Source organism: Sus scrofa, chromosome 3 (assembly GCF_000003025.6).
Source record: "Sus scrofa isolate TJ Tabasco breed Duroc chromosome 3, Sscrofa11.1, whole genome shotgun sequence".
In the NCBI taxonomy this organism is placed as follows: domain Eukaryota; kingdom Metazoa; phylum Chordata; class Mammalia; order Artiodactyla; family Suidae; genus Sus; species Sus scrofa.
The window spans coordinates 5,265,775-5,285,710 of NC_010445.4; the positions used below are offsets into that span (position 1 = coordinate 5,265,775).

The following is a 19,936-nucleotide window of genomic DNA, read 5'->3' on the forward strand; positions in this document are numbered from 1 at the left end:
AGGAACCGTGAGGTTTCGGGTTCGAGCCCTGGCCTCGCTCGGTGGGTTAAGGATCTGGTGTTGCCATGAGCTGTGGTGTAGGTCGCAGACCCGGCTCAGATCCCGTGTTGCTGTGGCTGTGGTGCAGGCCGGAAGCTGTAGCTCTGATTCGACCCCTGGCCTGGGAACTTCCAGATGCCACAGGTGCGGCCCTAAAAAGCAAAAAAAAAAAAAAAAAAAAAAAAAAAAAAAAAAAAAAAAAAAAAAAGAAAGAAAGAAAGAAAAGAAAAGCTGCTGTTTCCTATGTTTTGTCCAGTTTTGTAGCTGCTTAAGGCGGGAAGGTTCATTCAATCCCGACGAGTTCATCTTGGTCAGGAGAGGAAATCAGTTTCTTTTTAAATTGTAAGTTACTAGGAGAATTTTTGGTTAAAGATTACGTAACATATGATGGGTTTTTGATAATAATATAAATACAAGATTGAAAAAAGTGCGTGTGCGTGTGTGTGCGCACGCTGGCATATCGGTTTCCAGTGGACCGCTGAGCTCTCCAGGCTGCTCGGCATTGCTGTTCGTGGGCGCACATTTTGCAGCGGCCTGTAGATGTCGCTAGAGGACGGCAACTCCGAGGGCGAGAACCGAACGGGAGGCTCCGTGTCCAACCGTGAAGAGGGTTTTGTTTTGAATCCAGCAAATCGATCCACAAAACCAAAATGTGTTAACGAGGATATAGCGAAACCCTTCTTAAAACAAATATTATCATCAGCAACCAAACTAAAACTTGTCCAATTTAAGAGCGAATGAGGAAAGATTTGCTTCGATGTTCAGGGATTTGGACCGATTTAAACGAGGTCAAATTTGATCAGATTCTTCTTTTCAAAAGCTGGGGCTTTTGGCTGGAAGCTTAAGCATGTGTTTCTCATAAGGAGCCCTTTGTGTGTCTGTTCTCACGGGTGCGGTATCATTACTTTAACATGACTTTGTTGTCAAGATGCTAAAGATAGAGTGTTGATTAAGACACAAGACCCCCCCCTGTCCTGAAGTGGGGACCTTTCAGGGAAGGGGGACAATAAAAAAACAAACAAGAGTGAGTTCCCTGCTGGCTCAGTGGGTTAAGGATCCAGTGTTGTCACTGCTGTGGCTCAGGTCACTGCTATGGCACGGGTTTGATCCCTGGCTGGGAACTTCCACATGCCATGGCACAGCCAAAAAAAGAAAGGGGGAAAAAAAAAACCCAATAAACAAAAAAAGAAACACTAATGTGCAAATAAGACAAGAGAGGAAGGGCTGGATGTTACAGCCTTATGAACTCACGTTCTCGCATCACCGTACGACCACTGCTAGGAAAACGGCTTGGAGATTGATTAACTTGTGTCTGAATCTTGTTGAGGCAAAGCACTTAGATATGTTCCTTGTTTAAGAGAATGAGTCTCTTTGCAACTCCAAAGCCAACCAAGTCCCGCAGAGGGAGATGCAGTGACGGCTGGGAGCCTTGTTGGGCGGGGCTGCAGGGCCGCCTGGTCCCGTGCAGTCTGGGGCTGGCGCATGCGCATTTCATAGACGGTGCCAGGCAGCTGGCAGAAGAGTCGGGAGCCGGTCCCCACTCGGCTATGTTTACCCGCTGTGTGATCACTTGAGAGTCCCATTGTCTCTCAATTGATTTCCTCAACAGTAATGGCCATAAAAAGACCGGCCTCCAGGAAGTATTTATAAGAACTGCGGGGAGTCATGTGCCCCGGGCGGTGCTGGGCACCGTGTCCACTCCGCAGTACCTCCTTATCTGCTGGCTTTCCTGTCCTGGGCAGGTCAGCTGCCCCCCCTCTTCTCATCTTTAGAGAGGGTTGTAGGACGTCTTTCCAAAAGTTCTACAGGTCTGCTGTACATTTGCCTGCAGTTAACAATATGGTTGTACCCTTGGCGATTGAAGAGAGTAAATCTCATGCTAACTGTCCTTATCCCAATAATTTAAAAAATAATGTTTTCATCCAGGAGGCACCAGAAAGAAGAGAAAGAAGCCCAGCCGCTGGTGTCTGGCGGTCCTTACAGGACTCCAGACCCTCCCAGTTCCTAGTGGGCGACACCCCCCTCTTTCCTGGCTTCAGTGGGAGGACCACGGACCTCCGTGGTGACTCCCTGCTGCCCCCTTGGTGGCTCCTACCACCCCCCAGCCACAGCTTCCTCTTCCTGTCACCTCATCCCAGGGCCAGCTGGTCCGGGAGGCTTGCCCAGCCATCCCCTTCCAAGCTGCTCCCTGCCCAGGCCAGGACCTGGGGGATTCACGTCCAGAGAGAATTTACTCTCCCTGGAGAATTGCCTGTGCCCTGGGCTCCCGAAATGCCCTGCCTGATAGGAGTGTCTTGTTTGCTGGAAATCACCATTAAGCGATGTGATTTCCAGTAATTGATGCCAAGGCGAACCTGAGCCAGACATTAGCTGTGGGCCGTGTGATGTATTTCATTCGGCCTTCTACTCCAAGAGGGGCTTCTGCATAAACTGAGCTCAACGCCTGTGCAGCGGCGACTGGGCATTTTAGAGGGAGGAAGAGAAAGCGATGAGCAGAGGTTCAGGCAGAGTCAGGGCAGTGGGAACATGGCAGAAAGGGAGGGCCGTTGTATGAGACCTTGGAGGCAAAGCTCTTGGGCCAGAGTGTAAATTACTTTGGCTTCCTTGAGCTTTCCCAGGCGGGAACCTCGGGGGGCTTGGGGTGACTTGCTCATCCCAGAGACACCAGGCTAGTGTTTGCTCGAGGCTCTGAGTGTGGCCGGTGGTGGTGGATGAAAGCGTTTGTGCCGAGTTTGCAGTTCCTGGAGGCCAAGGTGGAGGCCTCGTTGAGAAGGGGGCGCAGAGGAGTGTGAGTGCGTCTAGGCAAGGAGCGTCTCTGTCAGGGTTTGGGGGCAGGTGTCCCCCCCTCCAGGAGGTCAGCCGTCGGGTGTGTGATGGAGCCCAACGAAACCCCTGGACACCAGCGTATGGGTGAGCCTCCCTGGCTGGTAGGACTCCCTGCGTGATGTCACCTGCGTGACGCCATGCGAGGGGGCAGCAGCCTCTCTGCGCAGGGATCCCTCCTGCACCTGCTCGAGTGCCGGTTCCCTCGGCTGACCCTCATCTGTGTCCTTGATGCCATAGCCGTGAGTCCAGTGGCCCTTGATGAATTCTGTGAGGCCTCCCAGGAGACTGCCAGATTTGAGCGATTTGGGGGGGCATCTCTCAAACATGCCCTAGATAGCAGCGTTGCAGGACTTGCGTACAGAGAAATGAGACACCAAGGCTTCTCGCCAGGAAGCAGCGTTGATTCGTGCTGGCACTGGCTCAGCGGACTCCTATCCAAAGGCTGAGCCCCAGATGCAGTGGGGCGCGGTCGTGTGGACCTGGGTGGCTCTTGCAGTTGGGCTACACTCCTCGAGTCTCAATAGTTGGGCACCTCATCCTCGCGGTGGGGCTGGGGGCACGGCCACTGCTGCGAGCTCCTGAGGCTGTGGCCTGGGGACCGCCTCCCCACTCTGGACGTACCTGCTCTTTCAAGATTTGAGGCGCCCTTGGCCACCACGAGCAGTGATTGGTGTCTGCGGAGGCTTTCTGTACGTCTTGCCCAAGGGGTCCTCATGGCTGTCTCTGTGTTACCCGCACCGGCCTCTCCCGAGGCTGCTGATTCTGTGACGCCTGTAAAGAAAGGTCTGGATGCTTCCAGCCTGGGCCACTCTCTGGGAGCAGCGGCCTCGCTCCTCACACAGGGCTGCCCAGTGGCTGGCCTCTTGCCCCTCTCCCTGTAATTCTTACCATGTCGCCCATCTCAATTTTGTATGACGTCTCCCACCCCATTTTATTTCCCGTGGATAAATCTGGATGCAAACCCTAATTCGAGGCTAAATAATATTGTTTTGGGAACCAAGTCCGTGCTCAAAGGGGGCCCAGGGAGATTAAAACGTGGGGTTACAAATAATGAATACACGTGATTTTTTAAAAATACCACATAATCTTCCCTTCATGTGATGCCTTTTGAGCCATAGCCCGACAGCATGGACACGGATACACAGTATCTTCAAGAACATCAATCTGTTAAAAAAAAAAAAAGCATTACCCCAACTGCCAGATTTGACAAACATCCTGCATTTCCTTTTTACTTTCCCTTTAAAAAATTAACTCCACCAGGAGAGTAAGGTATTTGCTGTCTATATTCATTGCAATATACATCAAAGAAATAGTCAGATGTCTCGGAATCATCCAACACCCCAAAACACCCCGCGATTCAGCAGGCACATGCGGAAGTGTGTCATTGGGGATCTAAGGAAAGCTGATGAGCCTGACAAAAACACACGTTGGCGAGGGTGTGAGCGCGCTGCGTATTTCAAACGATTCCCTGTGCAGACAGGAATCAGTTGTGTTTTCGCATCCACCATCTGCGAATTGGAAGCGATTTTAAAATGTTACATCTGGTTGCAGATATTAATAATTCATTGGGGTGGGAGGTGGCAATTAACCACAGAAGCAGTACACACGCTTGTGTTTCTGAACACGGAAGCCGGAGTCTGGAAGCTTCCGTGAAGCCTGGTAGCGGAAGTGGCTTAAAGAGAGGGGGTTTCTTAAGGACTCGATTCAGACCCCGGTCATTAAGAACCTACTTCATGGAAGGTCCTACGTGAAATTCTGAGGAAGGAGCCCCAAGCCCTAGGAGACGTGGTTCCTGCCCTCAGGCTGCCTAAAATATAATAGAACGTGTATCCATAAAAGAGAAATAACCATTTACAAAGAAAGCGTAGCTCACCGGGTCCCACGGACAAGGGCCGTGATGTTGGTGGGGACAGAGGCAGCCGTGCGTGGTCTGTGTTATGTATCCGTTTATCCCCTCCTCCCCCTCTTCCTTTTCCTCCTCGTAGCAACACATAATTCCTACCAAGTGGTATGGGTTGAATTATGTCTCCCCTCCAAAAAAAAGGTATGTTGACGTTATAACCCCCAAGACCTCAGAAGATAACTTTATTTGGATATAGAGTTTGTACAGAGGTGATGCGGTCATGGGGGTGGGCTGTAGTTCAGCACGACTGTGTCCTTCATAAAAAGGGGAAATTTGGACACAGACGCACCCTAGGGAGAAGGCCGTGTGAAGAGGGAGGCAGAGCTTGGGGTGGTTGCAGCCACACGCCGGAAAAATGCCAAAGAGGGCGGGCCAGCCACCAGAAGAGAGGAGAGAGGCCTGGACCAGATGCTCCCTCACAACCTCAGAAAGAACCAACCCCGCTCACACCTTGATCTTGGACTTCCGGCTCCCAGACCCCATGGGACTCGCCTCTCCAACGCTCGTCCCTGATTGGTTGAGGGATGCTCAGGCTGGGGGCCATCCCCTCCCCAGCACTTCCGTCTTCCAGGCCCATAGAGTGGGCCCTCCGAGTCACACAAGCTAAGTGTGCTGAGGTCAGAGTGCTTCCGGTCAAGCCCCAACCCAATCGTGGACTGACTTTGGGTCAATCCCTCTGATGGGGGGGCAGAAGAGGGGGTGAGGCACCCGCAGCATCTAGCACACCAGCCCGGGGTCCTGGCCCACCCTTTCTTCCTCTCTCTTCTCCATCGAAATGCCTCCAGTGATGAAGGGAAAAAAATCCTGCCTCGGCCTTATTAAATAATAGTAATATTGCCGAAAGGGCTTCCTGTGTGCCTGGCGCTGTGTGACACGTGACCCAGTTACAGTTATTAGCTGCGTTGTTTACAGATGGGGAAACGCGCCTTGAGGGCTTTGCTCGAAGGTAGTAAACCACAGACTTGGGTCTGAGCTGAAGCAGCCGGACCCTGAGGCACGTCGCTTTACTTCCGGGGACAAGAGAGCTGGGAAAAACACCACCCGCCTCACTTCGGGCTCCAGCGGCCAAAACAAGACAGATTATTTCAAGACAACGTTATGATTTTGTAAAGTAAAGGAAGTTGCCCTTTGGACGTGCTTCTCCATTGACAGGGGTGGAGAAGGGCACGGTTCTCCCCGGAGAGATGCTTTTCAGGGACGAGAAGGTTGACGGCTGTTCATTTGCAGAGTTGCCAGTGTGTTGCACATCAGGCTGGCAAGGAGCCCCGAAGGCAAAGGCAGGAAAGACCCTTCGGAGCCGCTGGCAAGGCCAAAGATGTTTTTACAGACTTTGCGGAGGATTCCAGGATCAAGCTGTCGACTCGACGGCCGATTATAACAGGAGCTGTGAGGCATCTCATCCCTTGAGTCACGAAGGCGTTGGGACCTGCTGCCCTGGGGAACTTTCCACTCCCGTTCTCCACGTTCGCTCGGAGGAGACCTCATGCCCAAGTCCATGGCTGGAAGGGCCCGATGGCTCATGGAGGGCAGGGCTGCAGGGAAGGGGGTGGCCGTGGAGGAGTCGTTCTTTTGCGCTGACACTGGTCCCAACTTGACTGCCGAGCCAGAGAGGAGGGCCCGCAAGCCCGAATGGTTTTAATCATTGTAAGTGTACCTTTCAGTGGCATTATATGCATTCCCGTTGTTGTACTGCCGTCGCCAGCATCCGTTCCCAGAACCTTTTTATCTTTCCGAACCAAAACTCCGTCCCCATCAAACACGAACCCCACCCTGTCCCCCACTCCTGCCAAATGCCCTTCTACTTTCTGACTCTGTAAAGCTGACCACTCTAGGTGCCCCTCTAAGTGGAATCGGTATTTGCCCTTTTGTGACTGGCTCTTTCACTTGGCAGAGTGTCTTGAGGTTCAGCCACGTTAGAATTTCCTGCTTCGTAAGGTTGACTCATATTCCTCTGTAGGGACACATCACCTTCATCCACTGACAGACACCTGTCGCTTCTACTCTTCTGGCGTTTGCAAATAATACTGCTATGAACGTGGGTGAGCCAATGTCTAGTCCTTTGGGGGGCGTATGCCCAGAAGTAGAATTGCTGGATCTGCTTTCGTTTTTTTTTTTTTTTTTTTTTAAACAATTTTTTTTTTTTTGTCTTTTTGCCATTTCTTGGGCCGCTCCCACGGCATGTGGAGGTTCCCAGGCTAGGGGTCTAATCAGAGCTGTAGCTGCCAGCCTACGCCAGAGCCACAGCAACGCAGGATCCGAGCCGAGTCTGCAACCTACACCACAGCTCACGGCAACGCCGGATCCTTAACCCACTGAGCAAGGGCAGGGATCGAACCCGCAACCTCATGGTTCCTAGTCAGATTCGTTAACCACTGCGCCACGACGAGAACTCCTGCTTTCGTTTTTAAAGTAGGTCAGTGCTGGGCGAGGGAGCCAGGCTGCCTCTGTTCTAATGCTGGCACAGCAATGGGATGTGATAAGAAGTTAGTTTATTTTTTAGATCCTGGGTTTCCTGAAGTGTGAAAAGGAATAATAATAATAATAATAACAGCAGCAGTAGTTACGGGGTTGCTGTGAGAGGTATTTAAAATATCATATTTTGTACGTTGGATGAGGAGCAGTGCCCACCTAGCTGCCAATGATTTTCACCTCGATTTAACAGTCATGCTTCATTGTGTCCACTAGGGGTCGCTATTGCCTGCAGGGCTGGGCCCTGGCTGGGCAAATCCCCCTCCCTCCACCCGCTCCAGTCCCTCTCTCTCTCTCTCTCTCTCTTTTTTTTTTTTTTTTTAGGGCTGCACCCACAGCATTTGGAGGTTCCCAGGCTAGGGGTTTAATCGGAGCTGCAGCTGCCAGCCTCCATCCCAGCCACAGCAACCTGGGATCCAAGCCGAGTCTGTGACCTACACCGCAGCTCGTGGTAACACCAGATCCTTAACCCACTTGAGTGAGGGCAGGGACGAAACCCACATCCTCATGGATACTGGTCGGGTTTGTTACTGCGGAGCCACAGCGGGAACTCCCACACCCAGGCCCTTTTGACTCTACAGTCCCGGCTGTCTTTCTACATTGTTGCTTTGACCCAGGAACAAAACGTGCCTGCCGATCCAGGCCAGAGCATCTTATCTGATTACCTGTGCGCCATTCCTTGGGGGGCTCCTTCTGCAGGAATTTCAGGTCATCATGTAGGCAGATTTATCTGGGCCAAAGGATCTCCTGCTGCGGGTAATTACCATGTTCTTTTTCCCTCTCGGGGCTTTTGCAAGAGTTCAGTGGGGCCGTGTGTGGAAAGTACCTTCTGAACATTGAGTTGCGTCTCAGGCCTGGGGCCCCGAGGGGGTCCCTCCAGTCAGATCCAGCTTGGGGAGTAATTGCAGTTTCTGAGCAGGAATGGAGCATTTAGGTGTCCAGGGGGTCTGAGCAGATGTGGTCCCTGGGAGACAGGCCCTGGGCACCATGGCCAAGTCTAAGGGGGGCAGCTACTCCTGAAGGCCAGCTTATGGTCGCTTGCTGGGCCTGAATGTGGATTCAGTGAGACCAGATATTCTGATTTTTCAAGAGAATCTGAAAATGCAGGGGTTTTTTCACACGACGTTTTCAATATTGGCAGTTAGTGACGTTTGTTTTCAAGCTCTGCATGGGCCAATCAAAACACTCTGCAGGCCGGGCTCGGCCCATGGGCAGCGTGTTGCAGCCTCTGAGGAGGGTCCCCCCCGCCCAGGCCAAGGCTGCATCTGAGGCATATGGAAGTCCCTGGGCTATGGGGGTCGAATGGGAGCTGCAACTGCCAGCCTACACCACAGCCACAGCATCACGGGATTCTTTAACCCACTAAGCGAGGCCAGGGATTGAACCCACATCCTCATGGATACTAGCAGCCTCGTGGATATTAGTTGGGGTCTTAACCCTCTGAGCCACACTGGGTCTTGATGAAGACATGGTCAGTGGCTGATGGTAAATACCACTGACCTTGACCGTGGGGATGACAGGGTTTTCAGCTGCCCAGATGCTCTTTGATGCCCGCCTCCTTGGGGAGGGACCAGGGCTCTCGGCTTCTCCCCTGGGACTCAAGCTGAACCAGTAACCCAGAAATGCAAAATGCCCCATTCACAGAGTTCCCGCTGAGGCACAGCGGGTCAAGAACCTGACTGCAGCCGCTCGGGTCGCAGCTGCAGCTCAGATTCAGTCCCTGGCCCAGGAACCTCCATATGCCATGGGTGCAACCACAATTTTTTTTTTTAAAAATGCCCTATTCTGGAGTTCCCATCATGGTGCAGTGGAAATAAATCTGACTAGGAACCATGAGGTTGTGGGTTCAATTCCTGGCATTGCTCAGTGGGTTAAGGATCTGGCATCGCTGTGAGCTGTGGTGTAGGTCACAGACTCGGCTTGGATCTGGTGTTGCTGTGGCCGTGGTGTAGGCTGACAGCAACAGCTCCGACTGGACCCCTAGCCTGGGAACCTCCATATGCTGCGCGTTTGGCCTTAAAAGTCAAAAGCCCCCCCGCCCCCAAAAATGTCCTATTCACATCCCACTTCCCCGCGCTGCCCAGCTTCACTCCTTTTCTTGGGCAAGACTTTTTGCCCAAGGAGTGAGAGACCCTCGAAAACCCACTTACAGAGCGGCTCCAGTCTCTTCACCAATCAGGAGCAGGATGGGCGCCCTCTGTCGCCAGAATGGCACTTCCGGGTGCACACACGGAGGGAACCCCCAAATGACCCAAAAGATGTCCCCTGCTCATTGCACACTGATGGTCCAACCACCTCAAGACAGGCTGACCTCACGCTGCCCATGGGCAGTGAGGATGGACCTCTGAGTGGCGAGCACCGGTGGACAGGCGTTGGAAGCGGGGGCTGGGAGGAAAGCGAGTGCCCGTGGGTTGGGCTGGAAAGTCCTGATGTTCAGCTCCTCACACCCGCCCAGGGAGTGTGATCGCAGCTGCAGGATCCGAAATAGATGTGCTTGGCAGAGGGCCTCTCAAGGTGCTGAAATGGGATTTCGCGTGCGGGCTGATGTTGATGTGCGAGAAGCAGCCAGACACCCCCCCACTCCCCCCCGCCATGTGCATCTGGGGGGGGACTTCCAGCAGAGGTCCCAGTTGGCCTTTGCTTCTGACCCCAAGCAGGCAGCTGGCTCCGGCAGTCCCAGGGAGGTGACTCCTTTCCCTAATTTGGGAAATGCTGAATGGTGCCCTCGCAGGCACCTTTATCCCAAAGCCCCCACACCCAAGCTTAACGTCCACGGAATGAACCAAGTCCTATTTTAACAAGCACGGTACAGCCAAGGGCAAAATAATTCTGCTTCTTTCTCTGTCGCTCTGCAAAGAGCTGACTACACAGATGCACGCACACACACACACTCCTTTTAAATCACTGCAGTTGAGTTTTAGAAACAGGGTTGCTTAAAACAAAGGAAGGTGATCACAGCAAAATTTTTCATGATTCCGAAATTGTATATCCAATCCAGAGAAAGCTCTCCCCCTTGTCAATCCCAGGAAGTGAAGGTGCGCACAGGTTTCCCACCCACTTGACTGCCAGGGTCTTGTGGGAAGAGGCCTCTGTCTCCAGAGGAAAGGGAAGCACACAGGTTTGCTGCTGGAGCCTCCTGCTGAAGCCAGGAAGGAATCTGACAGGCACCTGCAGAGCCCAGCCCTCCCCCTGCAGGGCTTCTCATAGGATCGTTCTTGCCTGGGGGGAGCTGTCTTGTGCATTGATGCGTCCCTGGCCTCTGTCCACTGGGTGCCCAGAGCACACTCCCCCCAGGCTGTGACAATGGCAGACACCTCCAGACGAGGCATCGTCACCCTTGGTTGAGAATCACAGCCCGACTTGGACAGGCTTAGGTCTAGAGAGATTCAAGGTCTTGGAACGACATTAGGCGGGGGCGTCTGTGATGATAAAATAATCATCGTGATAATGGGGGGGGCACGTTGGGGAAGTCTCACCTCGCGCCTCTTCAGCCAAGCCGCTCTTGTCCTGGTCTGGGGTCGGAAATGTTTCCCCGACAGCATCGGGGTCCTCTCTGGCTAAGCCCACCGGGTGAGAGAAGGCTTTAGGATGGAGGCTGCCAGGTTCTGAAAAAGATACAGAGACGCATCAAGGTCATCCTGTGTTTACCTCTGAGAGAAGCCACAGAGGCTGCACCGTATTACGTTCCCACCAGCCACGCACGGGGGGTTCCTATTGCCACCTCCTGGCCAATACCTGTTGTTTTTCATTATTTATTTATTTATTTATTTATTTTTTTTGTCTTTTTGCCATTTCTTGGGCCGCTCCCACAGCATATGGAGGTTCCCAGGCTAGGGGTCGAATCAGAGCTGTAGCCACCGGCCTACGCCAGAGCCACAGCAACTTGGGATCGGAGCCGCGTCTGCAACCCACACCACAGCTCACGGCAACGCTGGATCGTTAACCCACTGAGCAAGGTCAGGGACCGAACCCGCAACCTCATGGTTCCTAGTCGGATTCGTTAACCACTGCGCCACGACGGAAACTCCCTGCCACCCCTTCTAGTTGATTTACAGTGTTGCGTTAATTTCTGCTGGGCAGCGAGGTAATCGCATTCCACACATGTATATACATTCTCTTTTGCGTTCTTTTTCATTCCGGTTGATCACAGGATATTGAATATAGTTCCCTGTGCTGTACGGTAGGACCTGGTTGTTCATCCGTCCTGTGTAGACTAGTTCGCCTCTGCTAATCCCAAACTCCCAAGCCTTCCCTGCCCCCACTTCCACCTTGGCAACCACAAATCTCTTCTCCGTCCATGAGTCTGTTTCTGTTTTGTAGATCAGTTCATTTGTGTCAGTTTAGATTCCGCATATGAGTGCTATCATGTGGTATTTGTCTTTGTCTGACTGGCTTTACTTAATATGATCATTTCTAAGTCCCTCCAAGTTCTAGCAAATGGCATTATTTCGTTCTTTTTTATGGCTTAGTAGTATTCCATCATATATATATATATCACATTTTCTTAATACGTTCATTGATCAGTGGACATTTAGGTTGTTTTCATGTCTTGGCTGTTGTGAATGGTGCTGCTATGAACGTAGGGGTGCATGTATCTTTTTGAATTATACTTTCGTCCAGATAGATGCCCAGGAGTGGGATTTCTGGATCATATGACAGCTCCGTTTTCAGTTTTTGGAGGCACCTCCATACTCTTCTCCATAGTTGCTAAACCAGTTTGCATTCCCAGGGATTTGGTGTTGTTAAAGGCATATAGACTTTAAAGAAATCACATCAGATACACTCTTCTAGAAGAGCCAAGCTATCTACATCTGGAAGTACTCATCAAAATAGACTTTTTCGGGGGCCATGCCTGCAGCATGTGGAAATTCCAGGGCCAGAAATTGAACCCTCACCATAACGGCGACCCCAGCCACAGCAGTGACAATGCTGGATCCTAAACCTGCTGTGCCACAAGGGAACTCCCACAAGTAGACTTTTTAATTTTACATAGCATCTCTAGGCATGATTGGATGCGACTGGCAACTGAAGCAATATTTCAGATTTACAGACCTGGCCACAGATAGCAAAGGAATTGCTCTCATTTCCTTCCCCAGAATATAAACTTTCTCTAAATCACAAAGAGGTCTTCATTAAAGATGTCGACATTAATAACAATAATATCTAGAATTTATTGAGCACTTAACCACATGTCAGATACTGGGCTCGACTGGATGAAACAGCTTCGATTTTTATCTCAGTCTCACAAATGAACTCCCTGAGGCCAAATGGCTATTAAATGGGGATTAAATAGCTGTTCCGAGTCCTGGGGTTGGTAAGTGGCCAAGCAGAGGCTGGAAGAGGGCAGACCGAGCCCAGGGCCTGTGCACTTAACCATGGCCCTGTGCTGTCTCTCAACGTAATCAGCTCCCTTGCATCCCAGATGCCACAGAAGGAGCTGTGGTCTCCACGCCGGCTGCAGGGTCTGGGAGTCCAGAAGCCCCATGATGGCCCTGGGACACCAGCCCCTCTGAGCCTCAGTTTCCACATCTGAAAGCAAGAGAACTGGACTGAGTGCTTAAGCCCTGGCTCTGTGATGCCCTAGGACCCTCCCCACTGGGGGAAGAGAGCAGATCCCTGGCCTTTGCAGCCAGACAGCGCAGCCTCCTTGTCCTTTGAGGAGACAGTATTGGTGATTGCTGTGGCCGTGCTAAGAAGTAACAAGCAAGAGTGGGTCTCTTTGGGGAGCTCCCTGGTGGTCTAGTGGTTAGGACTTGGCGCTTTCACCCCCTGGTCTGGGAACTGAGATCCAAGAGTAAACTGCTGCACACCCCCCCCCCAAAAAAAGAGTGGGTCTTGTTGTCCCGGGATGTTTTGTCCCTACTGTCCCTCTGCTAACACTCGAAACCAAAATCAAGGAGTTCCCTGGTGGTGTAGTGGGTTAAGGATCCAGCGTTGTCACAGCTGTGGCTCGGGTCACCGATGTCGTGTGGGTTTCAGCCCTGGCCTGGACACTTCCGCGTGCTGTGGGAGAAGCCCAAATAAAGATAAAGATAAAAATAAAAATCAAGCCTAAGTGTTTGGGGTTGGTTGATGGGAGAAGTGCCTTCGGAAACAGGCATGGGAAGAAGGGGAGGAAGCTGCAAATTCTGGGCCCGTCTCTGTGCTGACCCCCTCCTCACACGTGGGCTGGGGACTGGAAATGCACCCTTGGTCACCATCCCCAGGGCAGCCTTGCACCAGCACCCCCCTGCCAGGGGTCCCCACAGACACTGAATCCAGTCCAAGACCAAGTCTGGAACCCAGAACTTCTGGTTGGCAAGGGCGTCCTCTGTTTAATCAAGAAAAGTGGATCCCTGGCCCTTGTTGCCACCACACTGAGCTAATGCTTTGGAAGGAGGTTAGGTCTGCAGCCATGGAGGATGGGAAAGAAAAGCCTTCCTGTCTTGTCATGATGACTCTTTGCAAAGAAAGACAGAAACAGCCGTGCTGGGAAGGGGGTTCTGCCTGGGAGTGGTCCCCCAGAGAGCAGGTCTCAATGCAGCCTTTCTGTGGAGCTCACAACTTACCTAGGGAGTTCCCATCGTGGCTCAGCGGCAATGAGTCCAACTAGTACCCGTGAGGACGCGGGTTCGATCCCTGGCCTCGCTCCATGCATTAAGGATCCGGTGTCGCTGTGAGCTGTGGTGTAGGTCGCAGACTGGCTCAGATCTGGCATTGCTGTGGCTGTGGCATAGGCTGGCGGCTCAGCTCTGATTTGACCTCTGGCCTGGGAACTCCCATATGTTGCAGGTGTGGCCCTAAAAAGACCCCCCCCCCAAAAAAGGAGCTTATCTAATGAACAGGTCAGGAGATCTTATAAATCTTATAGATCTCTCTCACTGGCCAAGGCAAGTTCTCTTTCCTACAGTGAATTAAGCCATCGCCCTGGGGGCAGGCTGAAGCCGGCAGCAATCCATAAAAATACATGCCCGGGATGAGGAGGAGGTTCCTGGGTGAGGCTCACCCCTTTTCTGGAGCTGCTTCAGGTCAGCCTTCTTCTGTGTAATGCTTCACATTTTTATATGGAGAAGGTATCATGCGGAACCCACGTATTACTGGGGTAATTACATCTTAATTCTTAAAAGGCTACTCAACTGGAAACACCCTGGCTTTCCTCCTCCTGTCCTTCCCAGGGTCCGGACCTGTGCTCTCAGATTCAGGTCTTCCTTGCCTGCTTTAGATTTTTCGATGTTATGTCTTTGACATTATCTTGGGCATTGATTTACTTTTGGGGAGTCTGTCTCCACTCATGAAAATGTACCAACAGGAACATCACATAGAACTTAAGCGTGTGCCAGACACCGTTCTGAGTGTTTTCTCTGAAATGTAATTCCTTTAAAGGTCACAGCAGACCCCCAGAGGGAATACTCCTTTAATAGACCCATCTTACAGATGAGGACACTGACGCGCAGAGGTGAAAAGATTTGCCCAAGGTCACTGACTCTAGAATCTGGCTTTTGACTGCCAGCCACGCTATCCTGGGGACCGACTCGCTGGTCCTAAGGGCCGATCTCCTTAAAGGTGAGCCTGTTGGGAGTTCCCATTGTGTCCGCAGTAAAGAACCTGACTGGTATCCGTGAGGACCCAGGTTTGATCCCTGGCCCTGCTCCGTAGGTTAAGGGTCCGGTGCTGCCATGAGCTATGGTGTAGGTCGAAGAGACAGCTCAGACCCTGCATTGCTGTGGCTGTGGTGTAGGCCGGCAGCTATAGCTCTGATTTAACTCCTAGCCTGGGAACCATGGGTGTAGCCCTAAAAAGACAAAAAAAAAAGTGAGCGTGTTGACTGCCCCCCGCCCCCCTGCGCGCCCCAGCGTGGGATCCAGAGGAGGAAGTGATTGCGTCTGTTCGGGCTGAGCCAGAGGGGCTTTGTCTCTTAGTCCCCTCCCTCCAGGCACCTGACACCAGAACTCACGTCCCCCCATGTTTGTGGCAGCACATGCTTGGCCTCCAGGCTCCTGGAGAAATGCGGGGAGTCTCCAGGTTCGCCTTTGGGTGCCCCTGTGCGTGACCGGGAAGTAGGGTGCTGCCCCCATGGGCTCTCCCGCTGTTAAATGCCCTAAGCTGAGCCCAAGCACAGACCCTGGACCTGGAGCCAAAGGGCCAGTGTCGCTTGTTCCGGCCAAATAATCGCCTCTAGCTATTTTTATCTGGAGAGAAGGCACCTGATATTTGCAAACAAAACCAGCTACACGGCTGAATGGGGGAAAGTGCTTGGCCAGATCGCTTGGCCTGATCGAATTTCTTAGGACTTACGCAGAAAGCTTCAGCTTCTCCTTAAGCCCAGGGCCAAGGACAAAGACGAGTGCTGGGCCAGGCCCCAGGATGCAGGGGGAGCCAAGAGACAGGTGGGTGGCAGAGGGGAGCAGAGCGGCTCCGAGACGTGCTAAGTTGTCCCCGCTGCGTGCAGACGGTGCTGGTGGACAGGCCGGCCTGCCAGAGTCCGCAGGATAAATCAATCCTTTGCAGCTCGGGTTTTGTTTTGGGCAAACGGACAGAAACGGTGTTGCCTTGGATGCTGGAATGAGGAAAAGGGGTGGGGTTCCCTGGTTTTGCTCCCTTTTCGTCAGTGGGGGCAGAGCAGGGAGGGCTCATCTCCCTGGGAACTCGGGGGCGGCAGGGGTTGGGGGGGCACCGCCAATGTTGGCCCCCAACCTGCTGACCGACTCTTGGCAGAGTTCCAGATTTCCTCCAAATTGATGAACATGACTCTTGTGCTTCATTTTTTTTTTAGTTCCATGGTGGTTTTGTCTTTGAAAGCTTTCTGCTCTGTTGTGTTAAAGCACCCTCACCATCACGAAGCGTACGGTTCATTTGTATGAAGTCCCTTCATGTTGTCTTACAACCGTCACCACCGTCCATCCCCATAACTCTTGTGAATCTGAAACTCTGTCCCCCTTCCCTCCCTCCCCCAACAGCCCCCAGCACCCACCCTTCCACTTTCTGGCTTTGGATTTGACCGCTGCAGCTCCCTCATCCAAGTGGAATCACGCAGAATTTATCCTATGGCAACTGGCTTCTTTCACGCCGTGTAACGTCCTCAAAGTTCATCCACGTCCTAGCAGGTGTCAGAATTTCTGAGCTTTTCAAGGCTGAATCATATGCCACTCTGTATATTAGCACATTTGGCTTATCCCTTCCTCTGTCCGTGGACACTCAGGTTGCTTCCATATTTCAGCTATTGTGAATAATGCTGCTACGATCATGGCTGTGAAAATATCTCTTCGAGACCCTGCTTTCAGTTCTTTGGGGTGTATACCCAGAAGTGCAATTCCTGCATCATATGATCATTCTATTTTGAATTTTTTGAGGAAGCGTCATAACGTTTTCCACAGCAGCTTCATCACTTTATATTCCCAACAACACACTAGGGTTCTAATTTTTCCTCTTGCTCACCAACCCTTGTCATTCTTTTTTAATAGAGTGGACCTCCTCTGGATGTGAAGTATCTCACTGACGTTTTTATTTGCGTTTCTCCAATGATTAGACAGGTTAAGCATCTTTTCCTAACGACCATTCGAATATCTTCTTTGTTGATTCGAGATGAGTCCTTTGCCCATTTTCAATCAGATTGTTGGGGGGGGGGTGTTGTTGAATTGTAGGAGTTCTTTATATATGTTGGATAGTAACCTTTTTCTAGATATAAGATTTGCATATATTTCCCCCCACCCCTCAGGTTGCTTTCTCACTCTGTTAATCACTTACTTAGCTGCACAAAAGTTTTCAATTCTGAAGTATTCCAGTTTCTCTATTTTTTCCTTCAGCTGCCTGTGGTTTTGCTTAACATTTAAAAAGCCATTTTCTTAGAAACCACCATAGTTTTTCTCCTCTCGTTTTTGAAATGTCCTGATATGCAAATCATCATGTTTTCTAGGGAGGTCTTCCTTTCAGGTGATTCCCACAGGTTCTGCCTTCACTGCATCCTGGGAGATGGTTTCTGCGGTCTAATCACCTGCACCCCCCAACCCCCAGGGGCCCATATGGATCCTGAAACCCCCCCAGTTAACCACCATTTGGGACCAGGCCCCCTTGGAGTAAGGCAGCCTGTTCCGGGGAGCATGGTCCTTGGACTTCTTTTAGGCATGAAGCCCAGGCGGCAGTGGTCCCGGGGAGGCAGCACTGCCCACATGCAGAGAAAGCCCCGGAAGAGGCCACTTAACCCTTCTCCACTGGCTCTGCCTCCAGACTCCCCATTCTCCATGGGTGTATTCCCTCAGAGCACCTTAAAATGGCTCATTTTGGTCAATCTTTTCCATTCTGGCCCTAAATCATTTTCTGCCGTAGACAGAATCTATTTTGGACTGCCTTTTTTTGTCTGCTTGCTTCATATGTGTGGGGCTCCCGTGGGCTCCACATCAGAGATGCTGCATCCCCTTGCCAGTTCTCGGGAACAGAGCCAGCCACGTGGGGTGAGCTGTTCGCAGGCACAGATGGTGCCGGCAGGGGAGGGGACGGGCTCTGCTTCTCCTCCACCTGCTCTGGCCGCGGGGACCAGGCCAACCACTCAGCCATCCTTCGAAATCAGGCAGAGATGACCACAAAGCTCCTTTTAAAGCCACCCTCCCAAAGCCCTATCTCTCGGAAGCATGTCGCACAGGAGTTTCCACCTCCTGGGCTGAGAGGTTGGTAGTTTGTAGACTGACATAGATTTCTATGCTTGGATGCCCTCTGCTATGTGGGTTCCACTTAGGGATTCCAGTAAGTGGCCAGCTGGTTTGGAGGCTGGGATTTCAGAAGCAAAGGCAAGGTGCTCTCTCTGGGTCTGGCCCTGAGCAGCTGGGGAGGGGAGGAGGGGGTGGGCAGGGCTGGTTGGGGAGCCAGAGATCTCAGGGGCTCTGCACCCAACTTTGGGGCCACTCTGGGATCCTGTCACTCCCCTACATGCTGCAGTAACTCCTTCAGACTCCCCTTCTCTCCCCCATCCTCGGATCCCTGCCCCTCCCTCCTCCCACCAACAGCCCCTCAGCCAGTGACCTCACCTCCTGCTTTACAAATGTCCTGGAAACCTCCAACTGGAAATGCCCAACACCCTCTTCCAAACACACAGATGGCTCTCAGCTGCAGGGCCCTCCCCTCCGTCCTGCTCCCCCAAGGGGCTCGGACTTCTTCTTCTCCCCCCACCCCCACCCCATCTCTTGCACCACTGGACCCTCCTCATGGGCTTTTCAACAGATTTTAGCCTCTCTCATTAGAAACAAAATAAAGCACACATGCAAAACACTCTCCGGACCCCTCACCCCTCTTTAGCTACTGCCAGCTTTCTTTCTTCTCCCTCTCACAGCCAGACTCCCTCAAGCTGTCTCTAAACTAATAGTCTCCCATCCCCCACTCCCTCTTAAGCCCCTCTCTCTGTCCCCACCCTTTCATTCAGGTCACCCACAATGACCTCCACATCTTAAGAGCTGAGCATTTCAGTCCTGTTCTCACCTGTCCTCTTGGTGGGAGTGATGCCAGAAGGTTCCTTCATGGGGCTGATGGAGTTCCTCTGCCTTGTTGGGACTTCCTCCCCTTCCCAGTCTCCTTTTCAGGCCCTTCCTCCTGTCCTGGGCTTGACGCTGCTCCCCTTACCCTATGTTTCTGCTTCCCCTCACCTGGCTTGCTTCTGTGATAGTCTCATCCCACCCACAACTTCAGCTACAGTCAATTCCTGTTATTCGAGGTCATAATATTCTATAATCTCTGCCAACACTGAACTTGTGAGTACAGAACCATTGCTCATTGGGAAAACGAGCTATTAGCTTTCCACCAGCCTGATCACAACATTTTCATCAGCCAATCAATACATAACCTCATTCTTTGGGAGATATTAGCACTGTCCATGGCTCCACTGGCAGGGGGGAGGCAGCCAGAGGCTCTGTGTGTGGAACCCTCCTGGATCTGGCCCCATGAGCCTCTATCCTTGGGTGACATTTCTATGTATATATATATATATATATATATATAGAACATATGTATATGTAGAATATGTATACACACACACATATATATCCTTTTGCTGCAATAAACCATAACTGTGAGCACAATGGCTTTGCAGAGTTCTCTGAGTCATTCTGGGAAATTATTGAACTCGAGGCTGGCCCTGGGGCCCCTGGACTTGAATTTATCCTTGAAAAAGTTTGGCAGAATCCCATGTGGCCCATGTAGGTACCTGTGTCACACAGCGTCCCCTCCCTTCTGCCTGCCTTTGAGGTCCACTAGTGGCTCCAGCCCCTCTCCAACCTGAGCTCCTAGAGCACCTGCTCTATCTCTTGAGTCCTTGGGCATCCTCTGGGGCATGGCCAGGAGCTACCCTCTCATGCTGGTTTGAGACTCAAGGACAAAATCTTGAGGCATGAAAGTGTTTGGCTGGCCAGGACTCTCCTTAAAGTCATAGAAGACTAAAAACAGGCCACATGTCCAAAAGTAGGAGAAGGGCAAAATAAATGATGGTGCATTGACCAGATGGGATGTTACACAGCTCTTAAAAATAACAACCACGAGGCCTGCAGCAATGTATGAAAAATGTCCACAACATTAAAGTAAAACAAGCAGAATCCAAAACTGTCTCTGTGCTGACTCGAACTATGTAAAAATACACCTGCAGGTGAACAAAGACTGGACAGAAGGCAGAAAAGCATTGATGTTTGTGTGGATGATTTTTTCTTTGTTTTGTCTTTTGGCAGTGGGGCATTTAATTTGGAT

General features: G+C 51.7%; 1 long non-coding RNA gene across 1 annotated transcript; it reads right to left on the reverse strand.

The window, feature by feature from the left end:
- LOC106509627 lies at positions 311-15,745 on the reverse strand. Its single transcript, XR_001307305.2, has 3 exons — positions 15,512-15,745; positions 10,714-10,842; positions 311-4,029 (listed from the first exon to the last, which is right to left on the reverse strand). It is a non-coding gene; the product is annotated as an uncharacterized LOC106509627 (long non-coding RNA).